The sequence below is a fragment of the Hypanus sabinus genome, unplaced genomic scaffold (genome assembly GCF_030144855.1).
Source record: "Hypanus sabinus isolate sHypSab1 unplaced genomic scaffold, sHypSab1.hap1 scaffold_923, whole genome shotgun sequence".
In the NCBI taxonomy this organism is placed as follows: Eukaryota; Metazoa; Chordata; class Chondrichthyes; order Myliobatiformes; family Dasyatidae; genus Hypanus; species Hypanus sabinus.
The window spans coordinates 121534-138305 of NW_026781776.1; the positions used below are offsets into that span (position 1 = coordinate 121534).

Genomic DNA, 16772 nt, shown 5'->3' on the forward strand with positions numbered 1-16772 from the left:
GTACCCCGTTCCTGCCCCCTCCCCATATCCCTTGACCCCGCTATCTAACCCTAACCCTAACCCTAACCCTAACCTGATGGAAATGGGGTGAGGAATTTTCCATTTCCCCCCACCCCTTGAGAACGATGAACTATGCTGCTGCTGAGAGAGATGAAGAACAGAGGTAAAGGCATCTGCTACAGATAAGATAGAGAGAGACGACTGATTTATGCATTATGGCTTCTTCGCTGACGGAAAGGTAAACAATCCTTCGCTGCAACGACGTTACTTCGCTCGTTAACATTCCTCAGGAGACAGCAGGAGTGGCCTGATTTGATGGACATGGTCATTTTTAGTTGATGGATGGCTGATACCCCGTCAGAGGGGATAAAGGACGGGTGTGGGGAGACACCCCTCAGACACACCAGTGGACACTGACCGACATCCACAGGAAGGTGGGGGCTTCGAGGACCGAATCAGGAGATCGGTCAATTAAGCTCACAGAGTGACGGCAGGGCCGGTGGGGACGTGTGTGTGTCCACTCATGCCAGAGTGACGAGTCCACCACAGAGGAACGGTCTGGCCGAGGACCGAGGGGTCAGAACCGAATGACCCCAACGGTACGACAGAATCAGAAAGCAACAGAATCAGAAATCAGAAAGTTTGTCTGCTGCAGCTGCTCAGTCTCTCTCTCTCCCCCCCTCTCTCTCTCTCTCCCCCCCCCCTTCTCTCTCTCTCCCCCCCCTCTCTCTCTCTCTCTCTCTCTCTCCCCCCCCCTCTCTCTCTCTCTCTCTCTCTCTCTCTCTCTCCCCCTCCCCCCTCTCTCTCTCTGTCTCTCCCAACAAATTACAATAGAACAACCACAACTAACTCCTATACTCAATGCTCTGATTTATAAAGGCCAGAATACCAAAAGCTTTCTTCACCACCCTATCCACATGAGATTCCACCTTCAGGGAACTATGCACCATTATTCCTAGGTTACAGTAAGTCATGTACGAGACTAGAAGAGAAGAGTAGAATGAATACAAAGATTCTTGCCGATTCTTTTTATAACCCATATAATCCCCACCCTCTTTTTATAACCCATATAATCCCCATATAAATTCCTCCTTATAGCTGTGCCGGTGATCAGGATGATGGAACTGATGGCTTTGTTGCAAGGTTTAAGGGCATATGAAGATAGGTGGAGACTGAGAGGTCATAAGACACACCAGTAGAGTTAGGCCGCTCAGCCCGTCGCCTCTGCTGCACCACCCCGCCATGTCTGATCGCGGGTTCCACTCAACCACGTATACCTGTCTTGTCGCCATATCCTTTGATGTCCTGACCGATCAGGGAACTACCAATTTCTGCTTTGAGTATTCACACGGTATTGGCCTCCACAACCGCCTGTGGCACCGCGTTCGTCAGATTCACTATCCTCTGCCTGAAGGAAATTCCTCCTTTTTCTCTGAAGGGTCCTCCCTCAGTTTCGAGGCTGTGAACCCCTAGTTTTGCAGATCCACCCTATCTAGTCCTTTTCAGTCGGTTTCAATGCGAGACATTCCTCCCCCCCCCCATCCCATATTCTTCTAAATCCCAGTGAGTCCGGGCTCAAAGCTGCCAAACGCTCCTCATGTGTTAACCCGTTCATTCCCTGAATCCTCCCCGTGAACCTGCTCTGCACTCTCTCCAATGACGACCCATCTCCTGACTCTGAATTCCCTTCATTCAAATGCGATACTGGTACATCCGATTGACGCTTCTCCCTCTCAGACCGCAGTGTGAATTCAATCCTATTATGATCGCCGATCCCTAAGGGTTCCTTTACCTGAAGCTCCCTAATGAAATCCAGATTATGACACAAAACCACAACACAGAAACAGGTCAGATTGTGTAAATGTCACCTTTATTCCTCGGAAGGTAGGAGATTGAGAGGGTATTTGAGAGCGGTGTACAGGATGATGAGGGTATAGACTGGGTAAATGCGAGCTGGAGGGGAATTTTCTTCACTCAAAGGGCCGACAGATTGAGGGAAAGGTCTCCGGCGCCAGCACTCCGTGTCAGCCTGATTTGTAAGTCTGAGAGAAATTTATATCGGTACACGGTTGGCAGGGGTCTGGAGGGTGATGGTCCCGGGGCAGATTGAAGGAAGCAGGCGCGTTAAATGGTTCGGCATGGTCTGTGTGGGCCGAAGGGCCTGGGTTGTGTTCTAATTTCCTCTACGACTCTATCATCCCCCCTCGTCCCCTCTCAGTCCTACACCCCACTCTCTAACTCTCAATCACTCCTCTCGTCCCCTCCCAGTTCTACCGCCCACTCTCACTCAATCATCTCGTCCCCTCCAAGTCCTACACCCCACTCTCTCTCTCACTCCTCTCGTCCACTCCTAGTCCTACCCCCTCTCTCTCATTCACTTCTCTCGTCCCGTCCCAGTCCTACCATCCACTCTCCCTTCATCCCCACTCTCCCCTTTCCCTCTGCCTATCTCCCTATACACTCTCCCTTCATCTGCACTCTCCCCTTTCTCTCTGTCCATCTCTCCCTATCCACTCTCCCTCTTTCCCCACTCCCCTTTCCCTCTGCCTATACCTCCCTATCCACTCTCCCTCCTTCCCCATTCTCCTCTTTCCCTCTCTCTCAGTCACTCTCCCTTCATCCCCACTCTCCCCTTTGTCTATCTCTCCCTATTCACTCTCCCACCTTCCCCACTCTCCCCTTTCCCTCTCTCTCATTCACTCTCCCTTCATCCCCACTCTCCCCTTTGTCTATCTCTCCCTATCCACTCTCCCACCTTCCCCACTCTCCCCTTTCTCTCTGTCTACTCCCAAAATTTTGTGGGAGTATTCCGGACGGGTGTGCAAAGGCCTGGGACAACGTACAACTCCGCCACACTGGGTTGAGTGAAGCTTTGGCAAGTAGATGGGAAAGGGTCTGTAATGCTTTGGGGTTCAGCTGGGACATCTGACTCATCGTGATATTTATAACTGACCTGGATGAGGAAGTGGAGGGATGGGTTTGTGAGTTTGCTGATGACACAAAGGTTGGAGGTGTTGTGGATAGTGTGGAGGGCTGTCAGAGGTTACAGCGGGATATTGATAGGATGAAAAACTGGGCTGAGAAGTGAATGATGAAGTTCAACCCGGAGAACTGTGAGGTGGTTCATTTTGGTATAAATATGACGGCAGAATATAGTATTAATGGTCAGACTCTTGTCAGTGTGGAGGATCAGAGGGATCCTGGGGTCCGAGTCCACAGGACGCTCAAAGCAGCTGCACAGGTTGACTCTGTGGTTAAGAAGGCGGACGGTGTGTTGGCCTTCATCGATCGTGGGATTGAGTTTAGGAGCCGAGAGGTAATATTGCAGCTCTATAGGACCCTGGTCAGACCCCACTTGGAGTACTGTGCACAGTTCTGGTCGCCTCACTACAGGAAGGACGTGGAAACCATAGAAAGGGTGCGGAGGAGATTTACAAGGATGTTGCCTGGTTTGAGTTTAGGAGCCGAGAGGTAATGTTGCAGCTATATAGGACCCTGGTCAGACCCCACTTGGAGTACTGTGCTCAGTTCCGGTCGCCTCACTACAGGAAGGACGTGGAAGCCATAGAAAGGGTGTGGAGGAGATTTACAAGGATGTTGCCTGGATTGAGTTTAGGAGCCGAGGGGTAATGTTACAGCTCCATAGGACCCTGGTCAGACCCCACTTGGAGTACTGTGCTCAGTTCTGGTCACCTCACTACAGGAAGGACGTGGAAGCCATAGAAAAGGAGTAGAGGGGATTTATAAGGCTGTTGCCTGGATTCGGGAGCGTGCCTTGTTAGAATAGGCTGAGTGAACTCGGCCTTTTCTCTTTGGAGCAACGGAGGATGAGAGGTGACCCGATAGAGGGGTACAAGATTCACCACTCTCTGTGTGAAGATGTTTTTCCTCATCTCGGTCCTAAAAAGCTTCCCCTTTGTCCTTAAACTTTGACCCCTCGTTCTGGACTTCCCCAACATCGGAAACAATCTTCCTGCATTTAGCCTGTCCAATCCCTTTAGAATATAATACCTTTCAATAAGATCCCCCCTCAATCTTCTACATTCCAGTGCGTATCAGCCTACTCGATCCAATCTTCCTTCATATGCAAGTCCTGCCATCGCAGGAATCAATCTGGTGAACCTTCCCTGTACTCCCTCTATGGCAAGAATGTCTTTCCTCAGATTAGGGGACCAAAACTGCACACGATACTCTAGGTGCGGTCTCACCAAGGCCTTGTAGAACTGCAGTAGAACCTCCCTGCTCCATAGTGGATAACCTCACATTTATCAACATTAAATTGCATCTGCCATGAATTTACCCACTCAGCTGACCTATCCAAGTCACCCTGCATCCTCTTAGCGTCCTCCTCACAGCTAACAGCTTTGTGTCATCCGCAAACTTGGAGATGCTGCATTTAATTCCCTCGTCTAAATCATTAATATATATTGTAAGCAACTGGGGTCCCAGCACTGAGCCTTGCGGTACCCCACTAGTCACTGCCTGCCATTCTGAAAAGGTCCTGTTTACTCCCACTCTTTGCTTCCTGTCTGCCAACCAATTCTCTATCCACATCAATACCATAGCCCCAATACCCTATGCTTTAAGCTTGCACCCTAATCTCCTGTGTGGGACCTTGTCAAAAGCCTTTTGAAGATCTAAATATACCACATCCACTGGTTCTCCCCTATCCACTCTGCTAGTTACATCTTCAAACAATACAATAAGATTCGTCAGACATAACTTTCCTTTCACAAATCCATGCTGACTTTGTCCGATGATTTCACCTCTTTCCTAATGTGTTGTTATCACATCTTTCATAACCGACTCTAGCATTTTCCCTACCACTGATGTCAGACTAACCGGTCTATAATTCCCCGGTTTCTCTCTCCCTCCTGTTTTAAAAAGTGAGGTTACATTATCCACCCTCCAATCCTCAGGAACTAATCCAGAATCTAAGGAGTTTTGAAAAATTATCACTAATGCATCCACTATTTCTTGGGCTACTTCCGTAAGCACTCTGGGATGCAGACCATCTGGCCCTGGGGATTTAACTGCCTTTAATCCCTTCAATTAACCTACCACCACTTCCCTACTATAATGAATTTCCCTCAGTTCCTCCATCTCACTAGACCCTCGGTCCCTTACTATTTCTGTAAGATTATTTATGTCCTCCTTAGTGAAGACAGAACCAAAGTAGTTATTCAATTGGTCTGCCATGTCTTTGTTCCCTATGATCAATTCACCTGTTTCTGACAGTAAGGGTCCTACATTTGTCTTGACCGATCTTTTTCTTTTCACATATCTATAAAAGATTTTACAGTCAGTTTTTATGTTCCCTGCCAGCTTTCTCTCATAATCTTTTTTCCCTTTCTTAATTAAGCCCTTTGTCCTCCTCTGCGAGACCCTGAATTTCTCCCAGTCCTCAGGTGTGCTGCTTTTTCTGGCTAATTTATATGTTTCTTCTTTGGACTTGATAGTATCCCTAATTTCCCTTGTCAGCCACGGGTGCACCACCTTCCCTGGTTTATTCTTTTGTCAAACTGTGATGAACAATTGTTGTAGTTCATCCATGCGATCTTTAAATGCTTGCCATTGCATCTCCACCGTCAACCCTTTAAGTATCATTTGCCAGTCTATCTTAGCTAATTCACATCTCGTACCTTCAAAGTTACCCTTCTTTAAGTTCAGAACCTTTGTTTCTGAGTTAACTATGTCACTCTCCATCGTAATGAAGAATTCCAGCATATTGTGGTCACGCTTAACCATGGTGCCTCGCCCGACAAGATTGCTAACTAACCCTTCCCCATTGCTCAATACCAAATCTAGAATGGCCTGCTCTCTAGTTTGCTCCTCGACGTTGGTTCAGAAAACCATCTCGCATACATTCCAAGAAATCCTCTTCCTCAGCACCCTTACCGATTTGTTTCAACCAGTCCACATGTAGATTGAAGTCACACATTATAACTACTGTTATAATGGAATCAGCCGTGCGTTGTCAGCCTGTCTCCTGAACGTCTGTGGAACGGGAACAGAATGTGCCGACCCATCTCCGCCTTGTGGAGTGAACAAGGACGGGCACCGCCCTCTGGAGCACCTCCTTCCCAGCGCCCCGAGTCTCTGACCGTGTCTCTGATGACGTGTCCAGTGGCATCTCACCACATAAATACGCCGGCCGTCTCGGGGGGAGCTTATTCCTGCGTGAACAGGCGCTACTGAACGATCTGCATCCTCGGGCAACTTCCAACATGACTCCTTCCGTGAAAACCTTCGCCCTCCTCTCCATCCTGTTGGTGCTCGCTTACTGCGTGGCTCTTGGCTGTAAGTTCCTGCCTTAATTTTAGCTTCGAGCCAGCACCGCCATTCACTGTGATCGTGGCTGATCGTCCACAATCAGTACCCCGTTCCTGCCCCCTCCCCATATCCCTTGACCCCGCTATCTATAAGAGCTCTATCCAACTCTCTCTTGAATGCATCCAGAGACTTGGCCTCCACTGCCTTCTGGGGCAGAGCATTCCACAGATCCACCACTCTCTGGGTGAAAAAGTTTTTCCGCATCTCTGTTCTAAATGGCCGACCCCTCATTCTTAAACTGTGGCCCCTAGTTCTGGACTCACCCATCAGCGGGAACATGCTTCCTGCCTCCAGCGTGTCCAATCCCTTAGTAATCTTATGTGTTTCAATCAGATCCCCTCTCATCCTTCTAAATTCCAGTGTGTACAAGCCCAGTCGCTCCAATCTTTCAACATGTGACAGTCCCGCCATCCCGGAAATTAACCTCGTGAACCTGTGCTGCACTCCCTCAATAGCAAGAATGTCCTTCCTCAAATTTGGAGACCAAAACTGCACACAATACTCCAGGGCCCTGTACAGGTCTCTCCAGGGCCCTGTACAGCTGCAGAAGGACCTCTTTACCCCTATACTCAATTCCTTTTGTTATAAAGGCCAGCATGCCATGAGCTTTCTTCACTGCCTGCTGTACCTGCATGCTTGCTTTCATTGACTGATGTGCAAGAACACCTAGATCTCGTTGTACTTCCCCTTTTCCTAACTTGACACCACTCAGATAGTAACCCGCCTTCCTGTTCTTGCCACCAAAGTGAATAACCTCACATTTATCCACATTAAACTGCATCTGCCATACATTTGCCCTCTCATCCAACCTGTCCAAGTCACCATGCATTCTCATAACATCTTCCTCACATTTCACCCTGCCACCCAGCTTCGTGTCATGACTTGGAGCAAGGTTCCTCTCTCCCTGAATCTGGGAAGGACTGACCGGATCTGGCCGAGTCTTATCCTCTGCTGGCCAATGGAAACCAGGTGCTGGTGATCGAGAGGAATTGGGAACGACTGGGAATCAAGTGTGGGGATTAAGGACCAATTAGGGAGGAAAGGGAAAAGGTGGGAAATGCCAACCAGGTCCATGACAGGGGAAGATGTTAGAGTCGCATTAGGGTAACCCTAATCCTAACCCACTCTGCCAAACGCTCCTCGTGAGTTAACCCGTTCATTCCTTGAATCTTCCCCGTGAACCTGCTCTGCACTCTCTCCAATGACGACCCATCTCCTGCCTCTGAATTCCCTTCATTCAAACGCGATACTGGTACATCCGATTGACGCTTCTCCCTCTCAGCCTGCAGTGAGAATTCAATCCTATTATGATCGCCGATCCTTAAGGGTTCCTTTACCTGAAGCTCCCTAATGAAATCCGGATTATGACACAAAACCACAACACAGAAACAGGCCAGATTGTATAAATGTCACCTTTATTCCTCGGAAGGTAGGAGATTAAAAGGGTATTTGAGGGGAGTGTAGATGATGATGAGGGTATAGACTGGATAAATGTGAGCTGGAGGGGAATTTTCTTCACTCAGAGGGCCGACAGATTGAGGGAAAGGTCGCCGGCGCCAGCACTCCATGTCAGCCTGATTTGGAAGTTTGAGGGACATTTGTATCGGTACACGGTTGGCAGGGGTCTGGAGGGTGATGGTCCCGGGGCAGATCAAAGGAAGCAGGCGCGTTAAATGGTTCGGCATGGACAGTGTGGGCCGAAGGGCCTGTGTTGTGTTGTACTTTCCTTTATGACTCTCTCACCCTCTCTCGTCCCCTCCCGATTTTCCCCCATATCTCTCTCTCTCTCACTCACTCCTCTCGTCCCCTCCCAGTCCTACCCCGCTCTCTATCTCTCACTCTCAGCTCTCGTCCCCTCCCAGTCCTACCCCCCACACTCTCACTCTCTCTCTCCCTCTCACTCACTCACTCCTCTCGGCACATTTTATTGCTCCCTCTCTCCCCCACTTGACTCCTCCCACTGTGCCCACTACCCCCACCCCCTCATTCCCCCTCTCCGTCCCTTTCCCTGATTCCCACAACCCATCCCGCGCTCTCGCGCTTTCCCTCGTCCTTTTTCCTCACCCTCCCGCCCACTCAGTTCCTCTCTCTCTCTCTCTCTCTCTCTCTTCCTCTCTCTCTCTCTGTCTCTCTCTCTCTGTCTCTCTCTCCATCTCTCTCTCTCTCACTCTCTCCCACTCACTAACTCTCTCCATCTCCCCCAGTGACCTTCAACGCGCCATGTTGGTTCCAAATAGGAAAGTGTGTTAGAGTTTGCCGCAGGCATATCATCTCCGCTTACTGCCCCGGATCCGGTCTCCGCTGCTGCTATTAGACCCCCGAGGAGTCTCCGGCGCCCTGCTCTCTCAGACGGTTCCAGAGAGACCCCCGCCCCCCGGAAAGTTACCCGGAAATAAAGCAGTGCTGCTGAACAGTCTCAGCCGGATCGTCGACTGTTTATTCCACTCCACGGGCTCCGCCTGACTGCTGAGTTCCTCCAGCATTCTGCGTGTGTTACTTCAGATATCCCGTGTCTGCAGAATCCCCCCTTCACCCCTTTCAAATCATTCCTCATCACTATCTTAATCGCCCCTCTATTCCTTCCACTTTCTGCAACACTCCTTCATCACCTCTCTCCTATTTAACCAATCTCTCCCTCTCCACTCTCACTACTTCCCCACTATCCCCTTTCCCTCTGTCCATCTCTCCCTTGCCACTTTCTCTACTTCCACAATCTCCCCTTTCTCTCTGTCCAACTCTCCCTGTCCACTCTCCCTCCATCCCCACTCTCCCATTTCCCTTTGTCCATCTCTCCCTATCCAATCTCCCCCCTTCCCCACTCTCCCCTTTTCCTCTGTGTATGCCTCTCCACTCTCCCTCCTTCTCCACTCTGCCTTTTCCCTCTGTCTATCTCTCCCTCTCCACTAGTCCACCTTCCCCACTCTAGCTCTGTCCATCTCCCACTCTCCACTCTCCCTCCTTCAACAACTCGCCCCTTTTCCTCCGTCCATCTCTCCCTCTTTCCCCACTCTCTGCTTTCTGTCTATCTCGCCCTCTCCGCACTCCATCCTTCCCCACTCACCCCTTTCCCTCTGTCTATCTCTCCCTCTCCATTCTCCCTCCATCCCCACTGGACCCTCTCCCTCTGTCCATCTCTCCATCTCCACTCTCTCTCCTTCCACAATCTCCCCTTTCCCTCTGTCCAACTCTCCCTGTCCACTCTCCCTCCTTCCTGACTCCCCTTTCCTTTCGTCCATCTCTCCCTATTCAGTCTCCCTCCTTCCCCACTCTCTCCTTTGCTCTGTCCATCTCCCTCTATCCACTCTCCCTTCATCCCCACTCTCCCCTTTCCCTCTGTCTATCTCTCCCTCTCCACTCTCCCTTCATCCCCACTCCCCCCTTTCCCTCTGTCTATCTCTCCCTCTCCACTCTCCCTTCATCCCCACTCTCCCCTTCCGTCTGTCTACTCCCAACATTTTGAGGGAGTATTTCGGACGGGTGTGCAAAGGTTTGGGACAACTGTACAACTCCGCCACACTGGGTTGAGTGAAGCTTTGGCAAGTAGATGGGAAAGGGTCTGTAATGCTTTGGGGTTCAGCTGGGACTGCCGACTCATCGTGATATTTATAAATGACCTGGATGAGGAAGTGGAGGGATGGGATTGTGAGTTTGCTGATGACACAAAGTTTGGAGGTGTTGTCGATAGTGTGGAGGGCTGTCAGAGGTTACAGCGGGACATCGATAGGATGCAAAACTGGGCCGAGAAGTGAACGATGAACTTCAACCCAAACAACTGTGAGGTGGTTCATTTTGGTAGGTCAAATATGATGGCAGAATATAGTATTAATGGTCAGACTCTTGTCAGTGTGGAGGATCAGAGGGATCCTGGGGTCCGAGTCCATAGGACGCTCAAAGCAACTGCGCAGGTTGACTCTGTGGTTAAGAAGGCGGACGGTGTGTTGTCCTTCATCGATCGTGGGATTGAGTTTAGGAGCCGAGAGGTAATGTTACAGCTCTATAGGACCCTGGTCAGACCCCACTTGGAGTACTCTGCTCAGTTCCGGTCGCCTGACTACAGGAAGGACTTGGAAGCCATAGCAAAGGAGTAGAGGGGATTTACAAGGCTGTTGCCTGGATTGGGGAGCGTGCCTTGTGAGAATAGGCTGAGTGAACTCGGCCTTTTCTCCTCGGAGCGACGGAGTATGAGAGGTGACCCGATAGAGGGGTACAAGATGATGAGAGGCATTGATAGTCAGAGGCTTGTCCCCGGGGCTGAAATGGCCAGCACGAGAGGGCACAGTTTTAAAAGGGGCTTGGAAGGAGGTACAGAGGAGATGTCGGGGGTAAGTTTTTTTACGCAGAGAGTGGTGAGTGCGTGGAATGGGCTGCCGGCGGCGGAGGTGGAGGCGGAAACGGGAGGGTCTTTCAGGAGACTCCTGGATGGCTACATGGAGCTTAGAGAAATAGAGGGCTGTGGAAAAGCCGAGGTAGTTCTGAGGTCGCGTCACGGTCAAACACGGGGAGTGTCAAGGGTCAGCGGGACATCGGTGCACAAGGGGATGGCGCGCACACACACAGATTCACACACATCGTGCATGGCGGATGATGTTGAAGGCAGATTTAACTCAATTGTCAAGTCTCGGCCCACAGAGTTGGGACTGGGACTGTTAATAGTGTCGGGAGACAGAGGGCCCTCCGTGCACAATGCAGGGAACGAACTGAATTGTGGAGAGTTTCGAGCGTCGGGGGGTGGAGGGGGGAGACACCGGGACGCAAGTGTCGGACAAACACCGCGAACGGTGGGGTCTTGTCGAGTAACGGAGGGACCTCAGCGTGCAAGGGTAAGGGGCACACACGCCGACCCGGGAAATTCAGGCGATGTTGTTATCAATGCCCGGAGTCAACGGGAGCCTCTCGTCCGCTCTGTCTGAGAAGAGCATCGAACTCTAATCTCTCTCCTCTCTCCACCCCGCCGCTCACTCACAGACACCGCATAGAAACATAGAAAATAGCTGCAGGAGTCGGCCATTCTGCCCTTCGAGCCTGCACCGCCATTCAGTATGAACATGTCTGTACATCCAACTCAGAACCCTGTACCTGCTTTCTCTCCATACCCTCTGATCCCTTTAACCACAAGGGCCATATCTAACCTCCTCTTAAATAAAGCCTCAACTGTTTCCTGTGGCAGAGAATTCCACAGGTTCACCACTCTCTGTGTGAAGAAGTTTTTCCTCATCTCGGTCCTAAAAGGCTTCCCCTTTACCATTAAACTGTGACCCCTCGTTCTGGACTCCCCCAACATCGGAAACAAGCTTCCTGCTTCTAGCCTGTCCAATCACTTTAGAATTTTATTCATTTCACTAAGATCCCCCTCAATCTTCTACATTCCAGTGAGTATCAGCCTACTCGATCCAGTCTTTCTTCATATGAAAGTCCTGCCATCCCAGGAATCAATCTGGTGAACCTTCTCTGTACTCCCTCTATGGCAAGAAGGTCTTTCCTCAGATTAGGGGACCAAAACTGCACACGATACTCTAGGTGAGGTCTCACCAAGGCCTTGTACAACTGCAGTAGAACCTCCCTGCTCCTGTACTCAAATCCTTTTGCTATGAATGCCAACATACCATTTGCCTTTTTCACTGCCTGCTGTACCTGCATGCCCACCTTCAATGACTGGTGTACAATGACACCCAGGTCTCGTTGCATCTCCCGTTTTCCTAATCGGCCACCTTTCAGATAATAATCTGTTTTCCTGTTCTTGCAACCTAAGTGGATAACTTCACATTTATCCACATTACATTGCATCTGCCATGAATTTGCCCACTCACCTAATCTATCCAAGTCACCCTGCATCCTCTTAGCAGCCTCCTCACAGCTAACACCACCGCCCAGCTTCGTGTCATCCACAAACTTGGAGATGCTGCATTTAATTACCTCGTCTAAATCTTTAATATATATTGCAAACAACTAGGGTCCCAGCACTGAGCCTTGCGGTACCCCACTAGTCACTGCCTGCCATTTTGAAAAGGTCCCGTTTACTCCCACTCTTTGCTTCCTGTCTGCCAACCAATTCTCTATCCACATCAATACCATTCCCCCAATACCGCATACTTTAGGTTGGCACCCTAATCTCCTCTGTGGGACCTTGTCAAAAGCCTTTTGAAAATCTAAATATACCACATCCACTGGTTCTCCCCTATCCACTCTGCTAGTTACATCGTCAAACAATACAATAAGATTCGTCGGACATAACTTTCCTTTCACAAATCCATGCTGACTTTGTCCGATGATTTCACCTCTTTCCAAATGTGCTGTTATCACATCTTTCATAACCGACTCTAGCAATTTCCCTACCACCAATATCAGACTAACCGGTCTATAATTCCCCGGTTTCTCTCACCCTCCTTTTTTAAAAAGTGGGGTTACATTAGCCACCCTCCAATCCTCAGCAACTAATACAGAATCAAAGGAGTTTTGAAAAATTATCACTAATGCATCCACAATTTCTTCGGCAACTTCCTTAAGCACTCTGGGATGCAGACCATCTGGCCCTGGGGATTTATCTGCCTTTAATTCCTTCAATTTACCTAACATCACTTCCCTACTGACATGTATTTCCCTCAGTTCCTCCATCTCACTAGTTATTCAATTGGTCTGACGTATCTTTGTTCCCTATGATCAATTCACCTGTTTCTGACTGTAAGGGACCTACATTTGTCTTGACCGATCTTTTTCTTTTCACATATCTATAAAAGATTTTACAGTCAGTTTTTATGTTCCCTGCCAGCTTTCTCTCATAATCTTTTTTCCCTTTCTTAATTAAGCCCTTTGTCCTCCTCTGCTGGACTCTGAATTTCTCCCAGTCCTCAGGTGTGCCGCTTTTTCTGGCTAATTTATATGTTTCTTCTTTGGACTTGAGACGATCCCTAATTTCCCTTGTCAGCCACGGGTGAACTACCTTCCCTGGTTTATTCTTTTGCCAAACTGGGATGAACTATTGCTGTAGTTCATCCATGCGATATTTAAATGCTTGCTATTGCATATCAACCTTTAAGAATCATTTGCCAGTCTATCTTAGCTAATTCACGTCTCACACCATCAAAGTTACCCTTCTTTACGTTCAGAACCTTTGTTTCTGAATTAACTATGTCACACTCCATCGTAATGAAGAATTCCAGCATATTGTGGTCACGCTTTACCAAGGTGCCTCGCCCGACAAGATTGCTAACTAAACCTTCCCCATTGCTCAATACCAAATCTAGAATGGCCTGCTCTCTAGTTGGTTCCTCGACATGTTGGTTCAGAAAACCATCTCGCATACATTCCAAGAAATCCTCTTCCTCAGCACCCTTACCGATTTGTTTCAACCAGTCCACATGTAGATTGAAGTCACACATTATAACTACTGTTACAATGGAATCAGCCGTGCGTTGTCAGCCTGTCTCCTGAACGTCTGTGGAACGGGAACAGAATGTTCCGACACGTCTCCGCCTTGTGGAGTGAACAAGGATGGGCACCGCCCTCCGGAGCACCTCCTTCCCAGCGCCCCGAGTCTCTGACCGTGTCTTTGCTGACGTGTCCAGTGGCATCTCACCACATAAATACGCCGGCCGTTTCGGGGGGAGATTATTCCTGCGTGAACCGGCGCTCCTGAACGATCTGCATCCTCGGGCAACTTCCAACATGACTCCTTTCGTGAAAACCTTCGCCCTCCTCTCCATCCTGTTGGTGCTCGCTTACGCTGCGTGGCTCCCAGCAGTAAGTTCTTGCCTCAATTTTAGCTTCTCGTGTGTCGGGACCCTCGTTCCGGGCAGCGAGGGGAGGGGGGAGGTGGAGAGGGTCTGGGTGCCACACAGCTACCACTCTCTGAGTAAAGAAGTTCCCCCTCGTGTTTCCATTTCCCCCCACCCCTTGGGAACGATGAACTATGCTGCTGCTGAGAGATGAAGAACAGAGGTAAAGGCATCTGCTACAGATAAGATAGAGAGAGACGACTGATTTATGCATTATGGCTTCTTCGCTGACGGAAAGGTAAACAATCTTTCGCTGCAACGACGTTACTTCGCTCGTTAACATTCCTCAGGAGACAGCAGGAGTGGCCTGATTTGATGGACATGGTCATTTTTAGTTGATGGATGGCTGATACCCCGTCAGGGGGGATAAAGGACGGGTGTGGGGAGACACCCCTCAGACACACCGGTGGACACTGATCGACACCCACAGGAAGGTGGGGGCTTCGAGGACCGAATCAGGAGATCGGTCAATTAAGCTCACAGAGTGACGGCAGGGCCGGTGGGGACGTGTGTGTGTCCACTCATGCCAGACTGACGAGTCCACCACAGAGGAACGGTCTGGCCGAGGACAGAGGGGTCAGAACCGAATGACCCCAACGGTACGACAGAATCAGAAAGCAACAGAATCAGAAATCAGAAAGTTTGTCTGCTGCAGCTGCTCAAATCTCTCTCTCTCCCCCCCTCTCTCTCTCTCTCCCCCTCCCCCTCTCTCTCTCTCTCTCTCTCTCCCCCTCCCCCCCTCTCTCTCTCTCCCCCTCCCCCTCTCTCTCTCTCTCTCCCCCCCCCTCTCTCTCTCTCTCTCTCCCCCCCCCTCTCTCTCTCTCTCTCTCTCTCTCTCTCTCTCTCTCCCCCCCACCCTCTCTCTCTCTGTCTCTCCCAACAAATTACAATAGAACAACCACAACTAACTCCTATACTCAATGCTCTGATTTATAAAGGCCAGAATACCAAAAGCTTTCTTCACCACCTTATCCACATGAGATTCCACCTTCAGGGAACTATGCACCATTATTCCTAGGTTACAGTAAGTCATGTACGAGACTAGAAGAGAAGAGTAGAATGAATACAAAGATTCTTGCCGATTCTTTTTATAACCCATATAATCCCCACCCCCCTCCACCTTAAATTCCTCCTTATACCTGTGCCGGTGATCAGGATGATGGAACTGATGGCTTTGTTGCAAGGTTTAAGGGCATATGAAGATAGGTGGAGACTGAGAGGTCATAAGACACACCAGTAGAGTTAGGCCGCTCAGCCCGTCGCCTCTGCTGCACCACTCCGCCATGTCTGATCGCGGGTTCCACTCAACCACGTATACCTGTCTTGTCGCCATATCCTTTGATGTCCTGACCGATCAGGGAACTACCAATTTCTGCTTTGAGTATTCACACGGTATTGGCCTCCAGAACCGCCTGTGGCACCGCGTTCGTCAGATTCACTATCCTCTGCCTGAAGGAAATTCCTCCTTTTTCTCTGAAGGGTCCTCCCTCAGTTTCGAGGCTGTGAACCCCTAGTTTTGCAGATCCACCCTATCTAGTCCTTTTCAGACGGTTTCAATGCGAGACATTCCTCCCCCCCCCATCCCATATTCTTCTAAATCCCAGTGAGTCCGGGCTCAAAGCTGCCAAACGCTCCTCATGTGTTAACCCGTTCATTCCCTGAATCCTCCCCGTGAACCTGCTCTGCACTCTCTCCAATGACGACCCATCTCCTGACTCTGAATTCCCTTCATTCAAATGCGATACTGGTACATCCGATTGACGCTTCTCCCTCTCAGACTGCAGTGAGAATTCAATCCTATTATGATCGCCGATCCCTAAGGGTTCCTTTACCTGAAGCTCCCTAATGAAATCCAGATTATGACACAAAACCACAACACAGAAACAGGTCAGATTGTGTAAATGTCACCTTTATTCCTCGGAAGGTAGGAGATTGAGAGGGTATTTGAGGGCGGTGTACAGGATGATGAGGGTATAGACTGGGTAAATGCGAGCTGGAGGGGAATTTTCTTCACTCAAAGGGCCGACAGATTGAGGGAAAGGTCTCCGGCGCCAGCACTCCGTGTCAGCCTGATTTGTAAGTCTGAGAGAAATTTATATCGGTACACGGTTGGCAGGGGTCTGGAGGGTGATGGTCCCGGGGCAGATTGAAGGAAGCAGGCGCGTTAAATGGTTCGGCATGGTCTGTGTGGGCCGAAGGGCCTGGGTTGTGTTCTAATTTCCTCTACGACTCTATCATCCCCCCTCGTCCCCTCTCAGTCCTACACCCCACTCTCTAACTCTCAATCACTCCTCTCGTCCCCTCCCAGTTCTACCGCCCACTCTCACTCAATCATCTCGTCCCCTCCAAGTCCTACACCCCACTCTCTCTCTCACTCCTCTCGTCCACTCCTAGTCCTACCCCCTCTCTCTCATTCACTTCTCTCGTCCCGTCCCAGTCCTACCATCCACTCTCCCTTCATCCCCACTCTCCCCTTTCCCTCTGCCTATCTCCCTATACACTCTCCCTTCATCTGCACTCTCCCCTTTCTCTCTGTCCATCTCTCCCTATCCACTCTCCCTCTTTCCCCACTCCCCTTTCCCTCTGCCTATACCTCCCTATCCACTCTCCCTCCTTCCCCATTCTCCTCTTTCCCTCTCTCTCAGTCACTCTCCCTTCATCCCCACT

At 50.0% G+C, this 16772-nt stretch overlaps 1 long non-coding RNA gene across 1 annotated transcript in view; it reads left to right on the forward strand.

Annotated features, from left to right (window-relative positions):
• The window catches only part of LOC132390479 (uncharacterized), a 114583-nt gene extending 105929 nt beyond the window's left edge, over positions 1 to 8654 (forward strand). The window contains exon 3 of the long non-coding RNA XR_009510921.1: positions 8538 to 8654. This is a non-coding gene — a long non-coding RNA (uncharacterized LOC132390479). The remainder of the gene's footprint in view (positions 1 to 8537) is intronic.
• Positions 8655 to 16772: the final 8118 nt, after the last annotated feature.